Source organism: Heterocephalus glaber, unplaced genomic scaffold (assembly GCF_053883595.1).
Source record: "Heterocephalus glaber isolate CG9 unplaced genomic scaffold, H.glaber_assembly_v1.0 deba00001504, whole genome shotgun sequence".
NCBI lineage: Eukaryota > Metazoa > Chordata > Mammalia > Rodentia > Bathyergidae > Heterocephalus > Heterocephalus glaber.
Window position 1 is genome coordinate 66,097,481 of NW_028258324.1, and position 15,348 is coordinate 66,112,828.

At 39.8% G+C, this 15,348-nt stretch overlaps 1 protein-coding gene across 4 annotated transcripts in view; it reads right to left on the reverse strand.

Moving 5' to 3' along the window:
- The window catches only part of Tprg1 (tumor protein p63 regulated 1), a 146,745-nt gene that overhangs the window by 116,827 nt on the left and 14,570 nt on the right, over positions 1-15,348 (reverse strand). Inside the window, exon 1 of one of the 4 annotated variants that reach the window (XM_087187020.1) lies at positions 4,558-4,660. The exons of 2 other annotated variants lie outside the window; for them this stretch is intronic. The gene's annotated coding sequence lies outside the window, so the exon portion shown is untranslated. Of the gene's footprint in view, positions 1-4,557; positions 4,661-15,348 lie in introns of those variants that run through there. One more of the 4 variants, XM_021255695.2, reaches the window with a different exon arrangement.

A 15,348-nucleotide genomic window follows, 5' to 3' on the forward strand; every position in this document is an offset into this window, starting at 1 on the left:
AAATGTATCTTAGTTCACATGAAGAAAAGCAGACTGACCTTCAACCAAGATGCTGGTGAAACCCAGGGCTGCTTCATGCTTAGCCTCCTCTCATGGGTCATACCATTTTCGGTTTCTTTAGCACTGCTTGTCCCCTTTCGCTTCCAGTTTTCAGGAAGCCCTTGGCTCCTGGCCTCCTCTCCCTCCCTGGTGAGCCTGCGCAGCCAATCACTGTCTTGCTTTCTGTACTTCCCCTATTTCCTGGTACCTCCATAGAGTCACACAGGAATTTTTTACAATCCTAAAAACCCTAATGTAAATATCTGTGATAGCCATACAACTTTCTGAAATATCAACAGTAGCTACTAGGAAATCACACAGACAGGATGCCTAGCTACCAAACACTCATCTATTCTAACTGCTGTTATCTCAGTCCATTCAGGCTGCTGTAATGAAATACCTGAAACTGGGTAATTTATGAACAACAGCAATCGCTTCTCTAATGCTGGAGGCTAATAGCGGAAGGTCAAAGAGCAGGCAGATGCATCCCACAGAGGGGAAAACACCAAAGTGATGTGGCAGAAGGGAAGGAAAGGATTTCCTCCAGCCCTCTTACAAGACACTAATGCCATCTACAAGGATAGTGCCCTCGTGGCCTAATCGCCTCCTAATGGTTCTTTTTCTTAAAACTGTTGCATAGGGATGAAGTCTCATCATCAACTTTGGAAGTCCACAAATATGCAAACCATAGCATCTGCCTTTGACAAACGAGGAAATTGAGGCTCATAAAGGTTATGTAACTCCTCTATACTTTTACTTAATTAAAAATAGATGAAAGACAATGAAACATGAAATTATGAACATCAGAGACCTAAGTCTTTTATGCAGCAGAATATTTGTGGGCAGACCAGCAACTCAGCAAAGTCTGCAGATTTCTTCTCCTTTTGCACCTGGTGTATGGAAGGGATGGGGAGGGAGCATAGAAGTTTGTTCCTTAGCCTGTATTGCATTCAAGGATGGCAACTATGCTTTCAGACGATGACATCTCTAACTCCAGGAAAGGGTTAACAGTCTCAAGGCACATCCCCAAAATAAAAATCTACTTTTAATTCTGACATTTTGTAAAGGTAATTTATGTGAATTTATGAACACAGCCTTTCCTGAGTCTCCAAGAGAACAGCCAAGGGATGTGCGGTGGATCAGCAACAATACTCTCACACCTCGAAACTCTCCAGCAAGCCCACTTCTGTGCCAGCTGAGATAAGAAAATTGGCAAACAATTCTTCACAACTTCACATTTTGCACATTAGTGATAACATGCTGGCAGGGCTGCTCTGTGTCCTGGGGGAAGGCTGTGGGGGACAGTGTTCCTTTCCAGTTCCTCCTGGCCTGGAAGGACCCTCTGCTGGGCCACCAGTGCCTTGACCTAGCAGCAGATGCAAAGAGGGACAATACAGGCCATGTCCAAGAAACATGGGTCCCCATCCTATCCCTCACTCAGGGTGTCCCTGGTAAGTTGCTTCCCCACCGCCCTTCTCTGTAGAATCACCTTTCATCTACAAAATGAGGGTCCAGACTTGATGGTTTGTAAATTTTCTTCTACAAACCACTTCAGAAGGCTGCTGAAGAGGGAGTAGGTAGGTTTCCAGGCACCAAACTGATTGAGGTCAGAGCAGATCCACTTATCTGCTACTGAGCTTCTGAAGCTTTCAAACAGGGGAACACAGGGGTTCAAGTTTGAAAGCTCTTGGGTTGAATTATCCCTAAATTTCATTCTATCTCAATGATTCCACAAGATTTTCCCAGAATGTTCTAGATCTAAGCCTATAGGGAGTGCTCATATGTAGCCTTCCCATCTCATCTTCATCATGTGACTCCTGGGTCACAAATTAATTCCCTTGACTCAAAGGCTGTAGAGGCAGAGGAAGAGTGGTGATGATTGTCATGGATCCGGGTGCCCATTTTGGAGATTCTGTGGGGTGGTCCTCTGATTTCCCTCTAACTCACATGGAAATCCTCACCAACTGCAGTTGCTTGAGTCACCAGCAGTAGATACTTGGGTCACGGACAGCCTAGAGCAGTGGCAGTGAACCTATGGCATGTGTGCTGCAGCCAGCTGTTTGTTAACACTGAAAGCTCTAAAAGGTTCGCCATCCCTAGTCTAGAGGCTCCATAACTGGTCCTGCATTTAAGAAGATAAGAATTTGGAGATTTGCTGAGCACATCACACAGGACATTAATTTTTAGAAGGATTTCCTCAAAAACGTGTAAAGAAAAGAATCGATAAAAGTGAGGATATTGATCCTCAAGATTAATTTTCGTATAGATTGCCATGGACACTTCCGCCTGTCACCCTTTCTGAATAATGACAGCACATGAATGCCTGGCTCCTGTGGCACTATTCTGTCCTCACTGTGCCCTTTTCTATTGCACTTGAGGGCTGTGAATGGCCCCAGAGCAACGTTTGTGCTAGTCTTGTCATTGTACCCCAGCCCTTAATATGGGCCCCAAACAGATGGTTTCTAAGGACAAGTATGGACAGGTGGGTACCCTACTTGTCTCTCTGCAGTGTCAGGGTCTGAAGAGTATTGTGAGCACTCAGCAAGCATATGTGGACTGGTGGACTGAGTACTGAGGTTCTGGCTCAAGACAGGCATGGGAACATCTACACACAGTCACACAGACACACACAAAAGCTCCTACTACAACCTTTCCTCTACAGAAGCTCTTCCTCTAATGGACATGGCAGAGTACATGCTAATAATTACAGCCTTTTATGATGGCTCCACCATAGGAATATGTACAGGAAACATGGTGGGAACAGTAGACGGGGGTAACAGTGGCTGGTAGAGAGAGTGTGTTGACAAAGGTAGAGAAAGGGACCTCAGAGTTGACTGTACGTTGGAGGATGGGTGGAGGCAATTCCAGGCAATGGCATGAGATATGAAAAGAAGGTGTGTCCTATGGATGTAGATAATGTGGTTTGTGTAAGCAGGCTATCAGATGCCCACCTCCATCCTTTGCATAGCTGGTTATACTTGTTGGAAAGTTCTCCTTTCTGATGGGATACACACTTCCTCCATATCCCTTTCTGTTGTAGCCCCCCCTGGTGTCTGCTAGCAGTTCCCTCTGTCAGCTCAAAGGCAGAGTCAGGGCACCACACTGCTGGGATTTCATTTGCCTCAAGAATTTCATGGAGGGCCGGGGATTTAGCTCAATGGTTTTGCCACCTACTGCGCAAGCGCAAGGACTGAAGTTCGATTTCTGGTACCAAAAAGAAAAAAAGAGTTTTATGGGGTTCAGCATTTTATTAAAGGCTTACAGAGGTCATGGAGAGGTGAATTCCATTTTTATACAGTGCTACATTGCATCATCTATTTCTCACTTTTCTTTCCAGGGTAGCAAATTATTCTTTACTTTTGTTTGTTTCTTAAATTATCTATTTCACTCACATAGCCAGGTCTTTCAGAAAATCCCTTTCATACCCTGAAAAGGTAAATAAATGCCAGAGATAGCTATCTACATAGAGTTGTACAAATATTTCTTTAGAGTTGGAGGATACTTGGTAGAAGATAGGTCTGATAAAATAGAAGCCATCCTCTAAGGCAGACATAGACTTGAGAGACATCGCCAGCAGTTCCAGAAGTGCATTGGCCATTTGCAAAGCAAATGGACTGACCATTTGAAAAGTGATGATATTATGGGAAGAAGAATAATTTAGGCTAAATCACCAATCACCCTCCCCTATACTCACAAAAAAGAGAGACAGATACAAAATATATAAAAGCAATATACAAGGAACTAATCAGAATTAATAATGCTGGTCCTGATGATGTACTACAGAGAGAGAAAAAGAATCAGCTAAGACCAATAGTTCAGACCTGCAACAGTCCTTTTCCTCTCTTTCTGAAGGTGACAAGATCCCCAATACTCAGTCTGCTGATACTGGATCTAGATGATGACAATACTTTGAATTAGAATAAGCTTCTGGCCTGGTTATTAGGACACCTCGGAAAAATGTGTGCATCAGTGCCTACCAAGGATTTCTACCTTCCTAACATTAATCCTAGGACCAGGAAGGAGGAAGAAACACACATTCCATAACCAGATCTTCCTGGCTGGGAGCTTTGTAGAAGGAATTTACTCCAGAACCTGGGTTTCCCATTAAGCCAAATGTGACTTCTCATATTCAGACTTCATGAATGCCAGAGAAAAGCATTAATACAAATACAATCCGTATTTCTAGCCTTACAAAATAAAAATTACAGTCTTTATCATTTTAATGATTTTTAAATTAATAAACATTTTACGGAAGTATGACATACTCTTAAATAATCATAAATGTGAAGATCAGTGAATTATCATAAACCAAACATGCTCGTGTATTGATCACTCAGGTCAAGAAATACCATACTAATGGCATGGTGACAGCATTTTTTTTTCAAAGTGAATATTCAGTTGGTTTCATATGATAGAACCTAAGAGCTTTGCAAGGCATTTTAGGTAACATCTAAGTCAACAACTTCACTTTACAAATAAGAAACCAGATTCTCCAGGGGGAGCAGAGAAGTGACTTACCTCTGGTCACAAAGCAAATCTCTCTTCTTCTGACTGTCTCACCTTCCCAAGAAGGCTTAGCTGACCTCCAGAGCAAGAGAAACCTGTTCTTCACGATGACTCCTTTCTCAGGAGTCTGAGGCTAATTCTCTCCTGTCCTTGTAAGTCAGGCTTTCGGGAGCCTTCCTACTATGAAACCCAACCCCACTCATACCATTGTGCTTTCTGCTGGGGTTACCTGGCTCATATCAGGGACATGAAGAGATGCTCAGGAGAACTGATGAAGAGATACTTCGCTCACCTTAACAGACACTTCAAATTCTCCCTCTTCCATCGCTGTGATCAGACTGGTAATACTGACCCACCGCCTGTGAGATGACCTTCTTTTGTAAAGAGCTTATCACATGGATGGTAAGGGATTACTAACATTGTCACAGGAAGAACAATAGAAGGTACTCTGTTGTTCCCTGAAATGACTCTTCCAGTGTCTGAGGACTCGCCAGGAGGAGAGAGCACACTTATTCCATTTGACTGTAGAAAGCATAAGAAGTACTGGACCACTTGCTTCTCATGACCATCTTTCCCCACAAAAAAGTGTTGCCCCTTGCTTCTGTAACATCATGCTACATTCTCACAGCAATCTGCTTCTTGGCTCCAAGCGTTTCTTTCTTAACAAAGTCCTTGTGACTGAAACCAGTAGGTACTTTCCACTCTAGCTTGTATGATCCTCAACCATTGATGATTGCTGCATTAACCTTCTGGTAATTCACATATTTCCTTCAGCTTATTATATATGTACACATGTGCTTAAATGAAGTCAGAATATTAAAAATTAACAAAATATGTATGTTTTTGTGACCTGCTCTAAGTGCTATTAAGGAAATGAGCAAGAATGGCATATAATACGCCATAGATGTTCTTTTTTTTATTATTAAATTCTTTTATTGGTACATTGTAGGTATACAACACAATTACATTTCTCATTGGGAATTGTACCTTTACATAATGCATCTTGATTCTTATTTTTTCCCCATTCCTAGCCCTCCCCTCATCCCTCCACCCTTCCCTATTTACAAAGACTTTATTTCCATTTTTTCCATTTCTCAGCAGTTTTCCTTTCCCTTCTTTCCTTTCCCCTGCCCCTCCCACTACCCCTACCCCTTTGGACCTCTCTTTCCTATTTTACATTATCGATTATTCATTCTAATCATTGGTACATTTTAGGTATACAATATAATGACATTCATCATTGGAAATTTGCACCTTTACATAATCTCTCTTGGTTCTTATTTTTCCCCCTTCCCCAGCCCTCCCTTCAACCCCTCCATTCCTCCCTATTTACAAAAATTTTGTTCCTATTTTTCCATTTTCTCATATTAATCCCATTCCCTTCTATCCTTTCCCCTAGCCCTCCCACTTCCTTCCCCTTTGCCCCTTTTCTTCCTATTTCACATTACCTATTATACATTTAGTCCATATTTACACTTTCAGTTTCTCACACCAGAGAAACTATTCAGTATTTATACATGAGTATCCTATTTATTTCACTTAAGAGTATTGCCTCAATGTGCATCCACTTAGCTATAAATGTCTCTAATTTTTCATTTTTTATGGCTGAGTAGTACTCCATTTTATAAAAAAAAACACATTTTCTTTATCCAGTCTCCAGTTGATGGGCATTTGGGCTGTTTCCAAGTTTTAGCTATCACAAACTGTGGTGCTATGAACATGGGTGCACATATATCGCTGTGGTATGATTCTTTTAATTCTTTGGGGAAGATCCCCAGAAGTGGAATAGCAGGGTCAAATGGGACTTCCAGTCCTAGTTCTTTGAGGTATCTCCATACTGATTTCCACAGTGGTTGCACCAGTTTACACTCCCACCAGCAGTGGAGCAGGGTTCCTCTTTTCCCACAGCCCCACCAGCATTTGTTATTGGTTGATTTCGTGATAGCAGCCATTCTTTCTGGAGTGAAGTGGAATCTCAGCATTGTTTTCATTTGCATCTCTCGAATGACCAATGATGTTGAACATTTTTTCATGTATTTATTTGCTATTTCTACTTCTTTGTCTGAGAAATATCTGTTCATTTCAGATGCCCATTTTCAGATTGGGTCTTTAACTGTGGGAGGTCTGATCTTTTTCAGTTCTTTATAGATTCCAAATAGTAGACCTTTGTCTGAGGAAGAGCAGGTGAAGATTTTTTCCCACATTGTGGGTTGTCTCTTCACACTGCTGGTGGTTTCTCTTGCTGTGCAGAAACCTTTTAATAAGAAGAGATCCCACTTGTTGATTGTTTGTGCTAGTTCACGGGCAACTGAGGTTTTGTTCATAAAATCTTTTCCTACACCGATGTCTTCAAGGGTTCTACCTAACCTCTGTTCCAACTGGTTCAGAGTTTCTATTTGAATATTTAGATCTTTAATCCATTTTGATTTTAGCTTAGTGCATGGTGAGAGATATAAGTCTAGTTTTAATCTTTGGCAAGTTGAAGCCCAATTTTTTCAGCACCATTTATTAAAGAGGCTATCTTTCCTCCAGTGAGGGTGTTTAGCTCCTTTGTTGAACATGAGATGGCTGAGTGTGTCTGGTGTTGTTTCTGCATCTTGTAATCTGTTCCACTGGTCCTCAAGTCTGTTTCTTTGCCCGTACCATGCTGTTTTATCATAGTAGCTTTGTAGTATAGTTGCAGGTTGGGGATTGTGATACCCCCTGCCATGTCTCTGTTACCTAGAATTGCTTTTGCTATTCTGGGTCTCTTCTTGTTCCAAATGAATTTCTGGATTGTTTTCTCAAGGTCCATGAAGTATGCTGCTGGGATTTCAATTGGAATTGCATTAAATCTATATAGCAGTTTTGGAAGTATGGCCATTTTCACTCTATTAATCCTTCCTACCCAGGAGCAGGGGATGTCTGTCCATTTTCTGATATCATCTTCAATCTCTCTTTTCAGAGTGCCATAGTTTTCAGAGAAGAGGTCTTTGATTTCTTTCATTAGGTTGATTCCTAGGTGTTTCGGTTTTTTGGATGCTATTGTGAAAGGAATTATTTGCCCTATTTCTCTCTCAGTGAGTCTGTCATTGGTGTAGAGGAAAGCTATTGATTTTTGTGTGTTGACCTTGTAACCAGCTACTTGACTGAATTTGGTTATTAAGTCTAGAAGACTTTTGGTGGAGTTCTTGGGATCTGCTATATACAGTATCATGTCATCTGCAAATAATGACAATTTGACTTCTTCATTTCCTATCTTTATTCCTTTTATTTCTTTCTCTTGTCTAATTGCCGTAGCTAATGTTTCCAGAACTATATTGAACAAGAGTGGTGATAGTGGATATCCTTGTCTTGTTCCTGATTTTAGTGTGAAGGATTTCAGTTTTTGAACATTTAGTATGATATTGGCTGTTGGTTTTTCATAGATGGCTTCTATCAGTTTGAGGTAGAGACCAGTTTTTGTAGGGTTTTATCATAAATGCATGTTGGATTTTGTCAAATACTTTTTCTGCATCTATGGAGATAATCACATGGTTTTTGTCTTTGGCTCTATTGATGTAGTGTATTACATTGATTGATTTTCGTATACTGAACCATCCCTGCATCCCTGGGATGAATCCCACTTGATCGGGGTGGATGATCTTCTTGATGATCTTCTGCATTCTATTTGCCATTATCTTATTAAGGATTTTTGCATCTCTGTTCATTAGTGAGATTGGCCTATAGTTCTCTTTTTCAGTTGGGTCTTTCTCTGCTTTGGGGATCAAGGTGATGCTTGCTTCCAGGAATGAATTTGGGAATATTGCTTCCCTTTCAATTTCATTGAAGAGTTTAAACAGTAGTGGCAGCAGTTCCTCTCTAAATGTCTTGTAGAATTCAGCAGTGAAGCCATCAGGGCCCGGGCTTTTCTTAGTTGATAAGTTTTTAATTACATTTTCAATTTCATTGGTTGATATTGGGTTGTTCAGAATTTTTAGGTCTTCTTCATTCAACTTTGGTAATTCATAGGTATCTAGGAATCTGTCCATTTCTTCAGTGTTGTCCATCTTATTGGCGTACAGGTTCTGGAAGTAGGTATTGATAATCATCTGGATTTCTGCTGGGTCTGTTGTGATTTCACCCTTTTCATTCCTAATTGCATGGATTTGGGCCTTTTCTTTCCTTTTTCTGACAAGGTTGGCTAAGGGTTTGTCAATTTTGTTGATTCTTTCGAAGAACCAACTCTTGGCTTCATTGATTTTTTGTATCGTTCTCTTAGTCTCCATTGCATTGATTTCTCCTCTGATCTTTATAATTTCCTCCCTTGTATGTGCTCTGGGGTTGTCCTGTTCTTCTTTTTCTAGAAGCTTGAGGTTCAGCATCAGGTTGTTTAATTGGGCTCTTTCTGTTTTCCTAATATGTATATTCACTGCTATGAATTTCCCTCGTAAGACTGCTTTCATTGTGTCCCATAGATTCCAGTATGTTGTATTGTCATTGTCATTTATTTGAAGCAACTGTCTGATTTCTTCTTTAATTTCCTCTGTGACCCATTAGTTATTCAGAAGTGTGTTGTTCAATTTCCACATGTTTATGAAATTTTTTGAGTTTCTTTTGCTGTGGATCTCCAATTTCATCACACTAAGATCTGATAATATACAGGGGATAACTTCAATTCCTTTGCACTTACTTAAACATGTTCTATATGTGAGTATGTGGTCTATTTTGGAGAATGGCCCATGTGCACCTGAGCAGAATGTGTATTCTGATTTTGTGGGGTGGAAGACCCTGTAAACATCTGTTAAGTTCATTTGTTCAAGAGTTCGATTGAGTTCTAGTATTTCCTTACTTATTTTTAGTCTAGTTGATCTATCTATTTGAGACAGTGGGGTGCTGAGGTCCCCCACTGTTGTATTAGTGCATATATGACTTTTCATGTCCATTAGTATTTGTTTTATATAGTTGGGTGCACTAGTGTTTGGTGCACAGATATTTATGATTGTCATGTCTTCCTCTTGGATTGATCCCTTTACAAGGATGTAGTGTCCTTCTTCATCTCTCTTCATCAGTGTTGGTTTGAAATCTGCTTGATCCGCAAAGAGGATGGTAACTCCTGCTTTTTTTCGGGTTCCTGTCACATGGAGTATTGTTTTCCACCCTTTAACTTTCAGTCTATGAGTTTCCTTTTGAATTAAGTGTTTTTCTTGTATGCAGCATATTGTTGGATTTTGCTTCTTGACCCATTCTGCCAGTCTATTTCTTTTGATTGGTGAATTGAGACCATTAACATTGATGGTTATAACTGAAAAGTAGTGACTTGTCATTGCCGTGACTTGTCATTTCCATGACTTTTTCTTTTTGTTGCGTTCTCCCCCTTTACATTTAATTTCTTGTCATGCCAGATGGGTTCATTCTGCTTTGCTTCCTGGGGTTGTGATCCTCAATGTCTGTTCCTAGGATATTGTGTAAAATTCTTTGGAGTGCTGGTTTGGTATTCATGAAGTTCCTAAGGTGCTCTTTGTCATGAAAGTATCTTATTTCTCCATCAATTTTGAAAGATAGTTTTGCAGGGTATATCAATCTGGGTTTGAGGCTGTTTTCTTTTAGGGCTTGGAATATGTCACTCCAAGCTCTTCTTGCCTTGATGGTTTGTGTTGAGAATTCTGCTGTGATTCTGATGGGTTTTCCTTTGTATGTGATTTGTTTCTTTTCTCTAACTGCTTGTAGAACTTTGTTCTTCTGTTGAGTTTCTGGAATCTTAAAAATTATATGCCCATGTGTAGATTTTTTTTGGATCAAGGCTATTTGGAGTCCTATATGCCTCACTTATCTGTATGTCAAGCTCTTTTCCCCTGCTTGGGAAGTTTTCTGCCATTATTTCTGTGAAGAGATCTTTTATGTCATCTGCACACTCTCCTGTTTCTTCATTGACTCCAATCAGTATTATGTTATTCTTCTTTGCATCATCTAGCAGCTGCTGGATTGATTTCTCATGTTCCCTTATAATTTTGAAGCAATTTTTCTTTTCCTGGTCACTAATTGCAATCTTATCTTCTCTATCTGAAATTCTGTCCTCACATTGGTTCATTCTGCTGGGTAGACTTTCAGTGGAGTTTTTCATGTCCTGGAAATCTATTTGCATCTGTTTTATGGATTCCATTTATTTCCTATGTTGGGATTCCATCATGTTCCTGAGCTCCCTCTAGATTTATTAATCATGTCTTGCACTAGGGGCACAATTTTTCCTGTTATCTGAGAAATTATTTCTGATTTCCTTTTTTCCAGATCCCCTTTTGTTGCCAGTTCAGTGGGTCCAGGTGGTTGAGTATCAGAGTGTTCCATCTCATTTCCCTTTGGGGTTGCTGTAGGTGATCTGGAAGTCTGGTCTTGAGACTTATTTATGTGTTTTCTCATTTTGACTGGGGGTGGGGGTCTGTTGGCATTTGAATGGATTACCTCCTCTGAGCTGGGAGAGGTGGGACAGGGGCCGGGAGCAGCAGTAGGGATGGCGGCCCAAAAGCCCTTTCCTGTGGGCTGGGAGCAGCAGAAGGGATGGTGGCCAGAAAGCCCCTTTCTCTGGTCCAGGAGCAGTGGGATGGTGGCTCAACAGCCCCTATCTCTGGACTGGGAGTAGTGGGAGGGATGGTGGCTGGGAAGCCCCTTCCTCTGGGCCAGGAGCAGTGGGATGGCGGCTTAGAAGCCCCTATCTCTGGGCCGGGAGCAGCGGGACTCAGTACTGTGGTCTGGTGGTCTGATGTCCTCTGCGTCTTTGTAGTGTGGAACCAGGTGGCTGTTCAGAGGATGGGGGCAGGGTCCAGTGGATTTTTGCCAGAGCGCAGGCTGATTTGGCATGTTCCACGTGACTCAGGACCTCGGTAGGGCGTGCGCAGACCTGCCTGTCTGCAGCGGGCTGATTCGGCATGTTTTCCACAGTAGATATTCTCTGAAAATTAAATCCCTATCTAAGATGTCCTTTTCTGAATGTGTACACTAGGGTGGCTTACTAAAAGAGGATGATGTTTGCTTGATCAGCCTTTCTGTAAATGTACAGCTTCAGCACAAAGTGACCAAGAGGGAAGAGGGAGTAGGGATCACAAACAAGTCAATCTAAATATTCATTTGGTCCTCTGATCAGTAATGCTGTCTTCCTATGCTAAGTGCACTTGCAGGTTGTAATCATAATCTCTCAATTTCTTTATAAAAATGTGCACATAAGAACCCTAACAGAAGAACAAAATCCTACAAGCAGTTAGAGAAAAGAAACAAATCACATACAAAGGAAAGCCCAACAGAATCACTGCAGACTTCTCAATACAAATCCTCGAGTCAAGGAGAGCCTGGAGTCAAGTATACAAGCCCTAAAAGAAAATAACTTCCAACCTAGACTGTTGTTTCTGGAAAGCTATCTTGCAAAATCAATGTGGAAATTAAATGCTTCCATGACAAAGAACACCTGAGAAATTTCATGAATGCCAAACCAGCACTCCAAACAATTCTAAACAATATCCTAGAGAAAAGACAATGAAGGTCACAACTCCATGAGGTCTAACAAAGGGAAGCCAACAGGCAAGGCAAGAAACTAAAGGGAAAGGGGGGAAAATAAAAAAATAAAAGAGTCAACAACAATAAAACATCATGACAAGGATGAGTCAATATCTATCAATTATAACCATCACTGTTAATGGCCTCAATTCACCAATCAAAAGAAATAGACTGGCAGAATGGATTAAGAAGCAAAATCCAACAATATGCTGTATGCAAGAAACACACCTAACTCAAAAGGAAATTCATAGACTGAAAGTAAAAGGATGGAAAACAGTTCTCCATGCAACCAAAACCCAGAAAAAAGCAGGGGTAGCAATCTTATTCGCAGAGAAAAGTAGATTTCAAACCAAAACTAATTAAGAGAGTCAAAGATGATCACCACATCCTTGTGAAGGGAACAATCCAAGAGGAAGAGATGACAATCCTAAATATATATGCACCAAATACAAATGCCCCCAACTATACAAAACAAATATGAAAGGACATGAAAAACCAAAAAAGCACTAATACAATTATAGTGGGGGACCTCAATACCCTACTGTCGCAAATAGACAGATCATCTAGACAAAAAATCAACAATGAAATTCTAGAACTGAACCAAGCTTTTGAACAAATGGACTTAATAGATGTTTACAGAGTGTTCCCCCCCACAAAATCAGAATATACATTCTTTCCAGCTGCATACGGGTCATTCTCCAAAAGAAACCACACAGTAGCTCATAGGACATGTTTAAGTAAATGCAAAAGAATCAAAGTTACCCTCTGTATACTATCAGACCATAGTGCAATAAAATTGGAGATCAATAACACAAGAAACCACAAAACCCCCACAAACACATGGAAATTGAATAACACTCTCGTGAACAACCAATGGGTCACAGAGGAAACTAAAGAAGAAATTACATAGTTTCTACAAGTTAATGATAATGCCAGTAAAACATACAGGAATCTATGGGAGACAATGAAAGCAGTTCTACGCGGGAAATTCATAGCAGTGAATGCTCATACTAGGACAACGGAGAGAACTCAGTTAAATAACCTAATGCAGAACCTCAAGCTCCTAGAAAAAGAAGAGAATGACAAACACAAAGCTCAAACAAGAGAGGAAATTATAAAGATCAGAGCAGAAATCAATGCAATGGAGACTAAGAGAAAAATATAAAAATTAAGCTCAAGGTCCTGAGTTCGATCCCCCGTACCAAAAAAAAAAGAGTTGATTTTTCTAATGAATAAATAAAATCAATAAATCCTTAGCCAACCTTATGAAAATAAGGAAAGAAAAGGCTCAAATCCATGCAATTAAGAATGAAAAAAGGTGAAGTCACAAAAATCCAGCAGAAATCCAGAGGATCATCAATACCTACTTCAAGAACCTGTACTCTAATAAAATGGAAAACACAGAAGAATGGACAGCTTCCTAGATACATATGAATTGCCAAAGTTAAATTAAGAAGATATAAAAATTCTAAACACCCCAATTACAATGAATGAAGTTGAAAATGTAATTAAAAATTTACCAACAAAGAAAAGCCCAGGTCCTGATGGCTTCACTGCTGAATTCTACAAGACATTTGGAGAAGAACTATCACCTTTACTCTTTAAATTCTTCAATGAAATTGAGAGGAAAGCAATACTTCCAAATTCATTCCTGGAAGCAAGTGTTACTTTTTTTCTTTTTTGGTACCAGGGATCAAACACAGGTCTTTCCACTTGTGAGGCAGGTGGTGGTAAGTGTTACTTTGATTCCAAAACCAGGGAAAGATCCAACCATAAAAGAGAACTACAGGCCAATCTCCCTAATGAACATAGATGCAAAAACCCTCAACAAGATACTGGCAAACAGAATACAGAGGGTCGTCAAGAAGATCATACACCCTGACCAAGTCAGATTTATCCAGGGATGCCATGATGGTACAACATATGTATATCAATAAATGTAATACACTATATTAATAGAGCCAAGGACAAAAACCATATGATCATCTCAATAGATGCAGAAAAAGCATTTGACAAAATTCAACACCTATTCATGATAAAAACCCTACAGAAAATTGGAATAGAAGATCTTTATCTCAACCTGATTAAGCCTGTCTATGAAAAACCAACAGCCAATATCATACTAAATGGTCAAAAACTGAAAACTTTCATGCTAAAATCAGGAACAAGACAAAGGACGCCACTATCACTACTCCTGTTCAATGTAGTTCTGGAAACATTACACACAGCAATTCAAAAAGAGAAAAAAAATAAAAGAAATAAAGATAGGAAAGGAAGAATTTAAACTGTCATTATTTACTGATGATACGATACTTCACATAGAAGACCCAAAAAACTCTGCCAAAAGACTTCTAGACTTAATTGGCAGATTCAGTAGAGTAGCTGGATATAAGGTCAACACTCAAAAAACAATAGCCTTCTTGTACACAAATAACAGAATCACTGAGAGAGAAATTAGGGAAACAATTCCTTTTACAATACCATCCAAAAAAATGAAATATCTAGGAATCAATCTAACAAAGGAAGCAAAAGACCTCTATACTGAAAACTACAACATTCTGAAAAAAGAGATCAAACAGGAAATAAGGAAATGGAAAGACATCCCTTGTTCCTTGGTAGGAAGAACCAATATAGTGAACATGGCCATACTTCCAAATCTGCTATATAGATTTAATGCAATGCCAATTGAAATTCCAACAATATATTTCACAAAACTAGAAAAAACAACCCAACAATTCATTTGAAACCAGAAAAGACCTAGAATAGCAAAAGCAATTCTAGGCAACAGAGACATGGCATGGGGTATCACAATCTCCAACTTGAAACTATACTACAAAGCTACTGTGATAAAAACAGGATGGTAGTGGCAAAGAAACAGACTCAAAGATCAGTGAAATAGATTAGAAGATGCAGAAACAACTCTAGGCATACTCAGCCACCTCACCTTTGACAAAGGAGCCAATCACGTTCATTGGAGGAAAGATAGCCTCTTTAATAAGTGGTGTTGGAAAAACTGGATTTCAACCTGTCAGAAATTAAAACTAGACCCATACCTATCACCGTGCACTAAACTAAGATCAAAGAGGATTAAGATCTAAATATTAAAACAGAAACACTAAACTTGCTGGAAGATAGGTAGAACTCTTGAAGACATTGGCATAGGAAAAGACTTTATGAACAAAACCTCAGTAGCACAGGATCTAGAACAAAGAATCAACAACTGGAATCTCATCATATTAAAAAGCTTCTGCACTGCAAGAGAAACCACCAACAGAGCTAAGAGATGACCTACAATGTGGG